This window comes from Pan troglodytes, chromosome 5, assembly GCF_028858775.2.
Source record: "Pan troglodytes isolate AG18354 chromosome 5, NHGRI_mPanTro3-v2.0_pri, whole genome shotgun sequence".
Classification (NCBI taxonomy): domain Eukaryota; kingdom Metazoa; phylum Chordata; class Mammalia; order Primates; family Hominidae; genus Pan; species Pan troglodytes.
The window spans coordinates 17,974-25,786 of NC_072403.2; positions in this window are offsets into that span (position 1 = coordinate 17,974).

Genomic DNA, 7,813 nt, shown 5'->3' on the forward strand with positions numbered 1-7,813 from the left:
TATGTTCAGTCCACAGCATCTATGTGGTAGCATGTGATGGGATTTCCTTCCCCCTTAAGGCTGCATGATATTCCATTGTACGTATATACCACATTTTCTTTATCTAATCATCTGTTAATAGACATTTGGGTTCTTCCACCTCTTAGCTATTGTGAATAATGTAGCAATGAACAAGGGGAGGCAAAAATCTCAAGATTCTGCTTGAATTATTTTGGATATGTATCTGAAAGTAGCATTGCTACATCATAGGATAATTCTATTTTTAATTTTTTGAGGAATGGTCATACTGCTTTCCATAATGGCTAAACCACTTTACAGTCCCACCAAGAATGCACAAGAATTTTGATCTTTCTATAGTCTCACTAATGCTATTTTTTATTATTTGGATAGTGGCCATCCTAATGGGTATGAGGTGATGTCTCATTGTGGTTTTGATTTCCATTTTCCTTATTTGATCATGTTGAGCATGTTTTCATATGCTTGTTGGACACTGGCATATCTTTTTGTTCTCATCAACCCCAAATCTGACACCCTATTCCTGTCAGCACTTAGATCAGCAATTACAGTATCATGCAGACTAGTTTTACTGCTCTAAAAATCCTCCATCTATGCATCCCACCCTCTCCCCTAAACAATGGCAAACACTAATGTTTTTACTACCTCCATAGTTTCGCTTTTTTCCAGAATGTCATATTGTCAGAATCATAGGGTATGTAGCCTTTTCATACTGGCTTCTTCTGCTTAGTAACAGGCAGGTAAATTTCCTTCATATCTCAGCTTGACAGCTCATTTATTTAGCATTGAATAATATTTTTCTCTGGATGTGATCCAGTTTATTACCTATGTATCTACTGAAGGACATCCTGGTTGCTTCCATGTTTTAGCAATTGTGAATAAAGCTGCTATAAACACCTATCTGTATCTAGGTTTTTTGTGTGAATATACTCATTTGGGTAAATACTAAAGCACTTGATTGCTGGATGACATGGTAAGACTATGTTTAATTCTAGAAGAAAATATCAAACCTTTTTCAAAGCGGCTATATAACTTGGTATTTCTACCAGCAATGAACATGAATTCCTGTTGCTCCACATCCTTGCATTTCACATTTGACATTTTAATTTGTATTTTCCCAATTATGGAAATTATGAAAATTATTGAGATTGTAAAAATTATGTAATTTTTACACCAATAAATATTTTGGGTGGGAGTGTAAATTAGTTTAACCGTTGTGGAAGACAGTGTGGCGATTCCTCAAGGATTTCGAACCAGAAATACCATTTGACCCAGGAATCCCATTACTGGATATATACCCAAAGGATTATAAATTATTCTACTATAAAGATACATGCACACATATGTTTATTGCAGCACTATTTACAATAGCAAACATTTGGAACCAACCCAAATGTCCATCAATGATAGACTGGATAAAGAAAATGTGGCACATATACACCATGGAATACTATGCAGCCATAAAAAAGAATGAGTTCATGTCCTTTGCAGGGACTTGGATGAAGCTGGAAACCATCATTCTCAGCAAACTAACACAGGAACGGAAAACCAAACACCACATGTTCTCACTCACAGTGGGAGTTGAACAACAAGAACACATGGACACAAGGAGAGGAATATTACACACCGGAGCCTGTGGTGGGTGGAGGGCAAGGGGAGGGATAGCATTAGGACAAATACCTAATGCATGTGCGGCTTAAAACCTAGATGAACGGTTGATGGGTGCAGCAAACCACCATGGCACATGTATACCTATGTAACAAACCTGCACGTTCTACACATGTATCCCAGAACTTAAAATATAATAAAAATAAATAAAAGATAAAATTTAAAATGAAATATTTTTAAATACATACTTTTAAAGGGCCACTTTGGTATTTTGCTCTGGCTTATAACTGATGGTTCATATCTCCTATTCTTTTTCCAATTGGATTATAGTTTTCGTATTTACAGGTTTATATTCCACATACTCCATTCTAATCCTCTTATTTATCTGTATGACAAATATATTCTCCTAGTCTGTGAAATGTCTTTTTGTTTTGTATGGTGTCCTTCAAACTAAAAAAAAATTTAATGACCTTTAATTTATCAATCACTTCTTCTATGATTAATGCCTTAAAGTTTCTGTAATTTTTTTCTCTAATATTCGAGATGTTTCTATAATTTTTAAATTTTGATAGTTGTGGTTTGCACATTTAAGTCTTTACTTTAGACTTTATTGTATATTATCTATGATTATAATCTAATTTATATATATAGCCAGTTTTGATCGATTAGTCTATTGAGCAGCACAAACTTTTCTCACTTATTTACATTTTATTATGAAATGTATAAATTTTTATTACACATGAATAAAAATGAGTAAAATATATGCCTGCTTTAAAGAATAAAAGATATGAACCTACCAGTTTATGAAATGTCAATCTCCTGATAGTTTTGAAGCCTCCAGTGTCTTTCTTGCTGATTCTAACCCCTCATTGCTCATCTCTCAAGGTGAGTAGTATACTGAATTATTTTTCATTTATTTGCTTTTATGATTTTTTTCATTTGCAGGTGCACCAAATATCCTCTCACAGTTTCTATTTCATTAGGTTGTTATGTGATTAAATGAGTTAACTTTTTTATTTTTTTGAGACAGAATCTCACTCTGTTGCCCAGGATGGAGTGCAGTGGTGACATCTCGGCTCACTGCAACCTCCACCTCCCGGGTTCAAGTGATTCTCCTGCCTCAGCCTCCCAAGTAGCTGGGACTACAGGCGTGTGCCACCAAACCTGGCTAGTTTTTTTGTGTTTTTGGTAGAGACGGGGTTTCACCGTGTTAGCCAGGATGGTCTCGATCTCTGACCTCGTGATCTGCCCGCCTCGGCCTCCCAAAGTGCTGGGATTACAGGCATGAGCCACCATAGCCGGCATAACATTTTAAAATTCTAATAATAGTGACAGAATATAGTAAACATCAGGGAGGTCCTTTTTAAATAAAATGGTATTTGGGTTTTTAACTTTAGATGAATGGAAGCGTTCTCTGTATCAGCAACAGAGATTATAATGATTAGAGATTTTAACCAATGCCATGTGGTATTTTCCTCAAGATAGTACTTTAATTCATTAGTGTTCATGTGTATATTGTAATTCAGTAATTCTGAATGCTGTCTAGTGTTTTATTATATGAAAATATATTGTAGTTAGCCATTCTACCGTTAATGATTTTGGGGTTGATTCTTCTAAGGTATTGTTTTCTCATTTTGCACATTTCTCCTTACGTATCTAGAAATGGAATTGCTTGGTTATGGGGTATGTACAATTTCAACCTTGTATGGTGATAATGCCAAACCAGTTTCCAAAGTAATTCTATACTTCCCAGCAGTATATAAACATTCAACATACAATATGTACTTGCCATTCATTCGTATATTTAGGTTTATCCATGTGTTTGCCATTTTTCATCACATCCCTGGTTGAGCTCATTTTGTGTCTTTCTGAGATTCACATTTACATAGTTCATTTGTCTGAACTGCAGAATCTGGTGCAGTGAAATAGTATTATTTTGTGTGTGTGTGTGTGTGTGTGTGTGTGTGTGTTATCTTTGAATGCCATCTTAACCCTCTTTCCTGAAAAAGTTTTGCTTTGCTTTAGGCTAACAATTAATAGTCTTTAGAACTCTGAAAATTACATCTGTCCTCTGACTTCTGTTCTTGATGTTAAGAAGTCAGTCATCAGCCTAATTGTGCTTCTTTTGCAATTCACTCACTTCTGGCTCTCCTCTCCCCTTTCTCTCCATCTTGTCCATCCCATATGCTGTTACTCCCTAACTCTGGCATTTACTTTGTCTTTCTGTTCTATTTCTCAATACTCTCTCTTTTTTTCTCTCACCTGGAGATTTCCCCTTTTTAAGCTCAGCTTGACATTTAAATCAATGCACGTTATGTTATAGTTGACATTTCTAGGAATAAATAGTGTCACAGTTTTTAGTTCATCTGGTCTTCCATACTACTAAAATCAGCAGTCTGTTGTGTGTGTGTGTGTGTGTGTGTGAGAGAGAGAGAGAGAGAGAGAAGAGAGAGAGACAGTCTCACTGTCGCCCAGGCTGGAGTGCAGTGGCGCGATCTCGAATCACTGCAACTTCTGCCTCCCAGTTCAATCGATTCTTGTGCCTCAGCCTCCTGAGTAGCGGGATTACAGGCACCTATCACCATGCCCATCTAATTTTTTGTATTTTCAGTAGAGACCGGGTTTCACCGCGTTGGCCAGGCTGGTCTCAAACTCCTGACCTCAGGTGATCCACTCGCCTCGGCCTCCCAAAGTCCTGGGATTACAGGCATGAGCCACCACACTCAACAAAACCAGCAGTCTGAACTGCATCTTTAGTTCTGATTTCAACTTAACTAGAGAATAATCATTAGAGAGAAATCATGGACATGAGTTGGATGACTTGAAAGAGAGACCGATGAGTTCATACTGAGGAAAAGTAGAGACAATTCATTTTTATCTTAAAAAGGTTTCAGAGAATAAGTAAAAGGACAACTACTCTAAGCAAAAACATAGTAAGAGTTCATAATTCTTAGTCCTATTCTCATCACTTCCTTATTACTCCACCAGAATGAGGAAATTTTACAAACCAAGTAAGTCCAATGTCTTGCATTGAAGAGAAGAGCACTAAAAGAGCTAAATGAGAAAAGCGTTTCTTCTTCTGGAGCTGAACTTTGCAATTGGTGGTGGTTGTAACTGGGAAGATGGAGTTGCAGCTGATTTCACAGATTCTGTGATGTGGAAGTAAAATAGAATCCAGAAACATGGTCAGGCCAGTTCTTCATGTGTGACTGAGGCATGACAAGTACTGCAAGATTCCTGATGGACTCTCTGGTCCTCACACATTGTTTAGACTTTCCTCTAAGGGACATGAGGTCAACTCATTTAACTTTGCAAATACTTAGAAGAGTATTTTCTAAAGTATCACACTCTTAACTCAGGTGATGCTAGAAATGACTATGCAGTATGTAGAAAGAGAGAGCAAGAGAGCGAGAGAGCGCATGAGAGCTCCTGTCTCATCCTCTTTTTGTAAGAGCACTAATCCCATTATGAGAACCTCATCCTCATGACCTAATCTACTCCAAATTACCTCTCAAAGGCCCCACTTCCAAATACCATCTCAATGGGGATTAAGGTTTCAAGATATGAATTGTGGAGTGTGGCAAATATTCAACTTATTACAAAGCTTATAGGGTTTTGTTGGCCTATAATTGCTTAGAATAAGGCTAAAGTTGGTAGCAATGATAGATTTAAGTCTCTTTAAACAAAGAACATTAAAATCTTTGCAGATGAAACAAAAATTGAAAAGATGAAATGCATATGACTGAAGTTTGCACTCACTAAGAAGCAGAGATTAGTCTGGTTTGATCTGATCTTCTTCCACATCTCTGAGCCACAGGGGAACCAAACTACCTGCACATCTGTCATGTGGAAGATTTCATAAGTAGATGTCTCAGGCTCCAAATGGACTCAGTGATCTAACTCCTCGCTCTGTAACTTCACTGTAACAAATATGACAAACTTCAGGCTACATTAATATATTCTCTCTGGTAAAATAGATTTTCCAACTTGTTTTATACTAGACTTCCCTCCCTACAGCCATTCCCACACTGATAATTAAGCAAATAAACACAACATTTTAACATCTCTAGTCCTTGATAAATTATTACCAACTTTAGACATATGATTACTGAATGAATTGCTTGACTAATATGAATCATTGTACTTTATATCTATCTGTAGCTAACAACGCATGTTTTCCCTGTGACTTTTTGAGTTAAGAAATATATTTAATATAAAAATGTAAAAGCGTATTTGAAGCTTAAACAGTCTCTTTAGAAAATTTAAAATGTTTAAATATCTATAGCTTTTGGGGAATATCATACATTTCTTCTATTTCACTTAGTACAATAAATTGGAGTTATACTCACAAGCTGAAAGAACTATGTTTAGTATGATTTTATGGAAGTGTCTGTGTTAGATATACTTTCCAGGTGAAAAGGTTTTATGAAAGCATAGCTATTCTTTGGATACTATTATAACAACTGTGTTATAGCTGTTTGCCACAAACTATGCAGTGCTTTTTTTTTCTGTCTCCGGTAGCCAATCAGCAATTTTTGAAATACTTCTGCTTTATAACAAAGATTCAATGACATTTTCCTTCTTTACAGGCATTCTACTATATTTGAATGTGACTACAAATGACTGAAGTAGCAGATGGAAAATTTCCAAGCTGTGAACTAACCATTTAGACAACCTTCTCCATGTTTAACATTTAGCATTTCTCTCAATTAAGAGAGAATGTGAAACAATGTAAAAGTTTCAACTTTAAAATAAGTTAAGCGAATAATTTGTTCAATTTTATTTTCTAAGAACACAATAAAACTGTTAATTGAACATATCGCAGACTTTGGCCAAATTTTTTTCCCTATATATATGCTAAATCAATTTACAGACTACACCAAAGAAGCTAAAACCAGAATATTTAAGATTGCAATCACCAAGGCTCAAATTTCTTTATTTTTCCCCTGAAATCTTACTTTAAACTGCAAAACTTTCCAATAATCTGGTATTTTCTTCTGAGTCTACACCTCCTTTAGAAAAATACAAAAGAAAGGCATATTTCAAAACACAGTGCTTTCATGTAATTTATTATTCGGAGACAAATATAATGAACACGCCAAACAACGTATTAGAAGATGAAAAGCTGCAGGTGATATCTTAAAAGCAAAGCCAATAGTATTTACCCTGTTCCCCTTGCTTTTTGATCCACACTGAAACAAACATTCATCTCTGCAGAATAAAGGAAGACTTAAACACCATTTGTAAATAAAGCTGGTGAGACATTGAAGCTAACGAGAAGGAATGCCAAAAATGTAATCAACCCAGTTCAGCGACGACAAACCAACACATTTAATGCGTGAGGGGTGGGGGAGGACATCATAAAAATTATGTTAAGCGTCCTTAAAATAGTCATCATATTTTATCAATTTGAAGGCATCATCAATTGTACAATGTGCCACTGCTTTAGTTCCTGGGGAAAACAAAATACTAATAATAATGTAAACATGGATATTCATATAATACTTAAATTGTAATAACTAATAATTTTAGTAACTAACAATTCTAATGTGCATGCTGAAATCTGAAAATTTAAAAGAGAATAAAGAGCACATAAATTATATTTCAATTTGCAGACAGTATTTTGTGATGTAGTCAGTGTTTTATTTTTCTAAATAAACTAGCTATCTCACCATTAATCCTTGGTGCAAGAAAGAAAATTCCTGTCATATATGTTCAGCTGAAGAAAATATAATTGGCCTTTCTAATGAAGGACAGAAAGAATAATGAAAAGCAAATACTTCCTTTGAGATACACACTTTTTAATATAAATGTCTCAGAGCAATTCTTAATCTAAACTGAAGATCTGATTCAAGATACAAGGAAATATCTTTAACTTTGTCATCATTCCTCACCATGGTCTCCTCAGGTAATAGACAACATCATTTCACAGCTATGCAAAGAACTGTAGAAATGTATTACATGGCTAAGTTCCTACTAGAAATGTAATTAATTTTGCCTAATGGATTAGATTAAAAATGAGAATTTATTTACATATTGCATATCCATTAACAAATTACTGATGCTATAGTTATTTTTAATAACATTTATCTTTTAGTGTTTAGAGTTATAAGTGATTTACATATTATCATTACAGTACTAGTGTGTATTCTGTATTCTGAATTTGGAATTATTTTTAAATATTATAAAT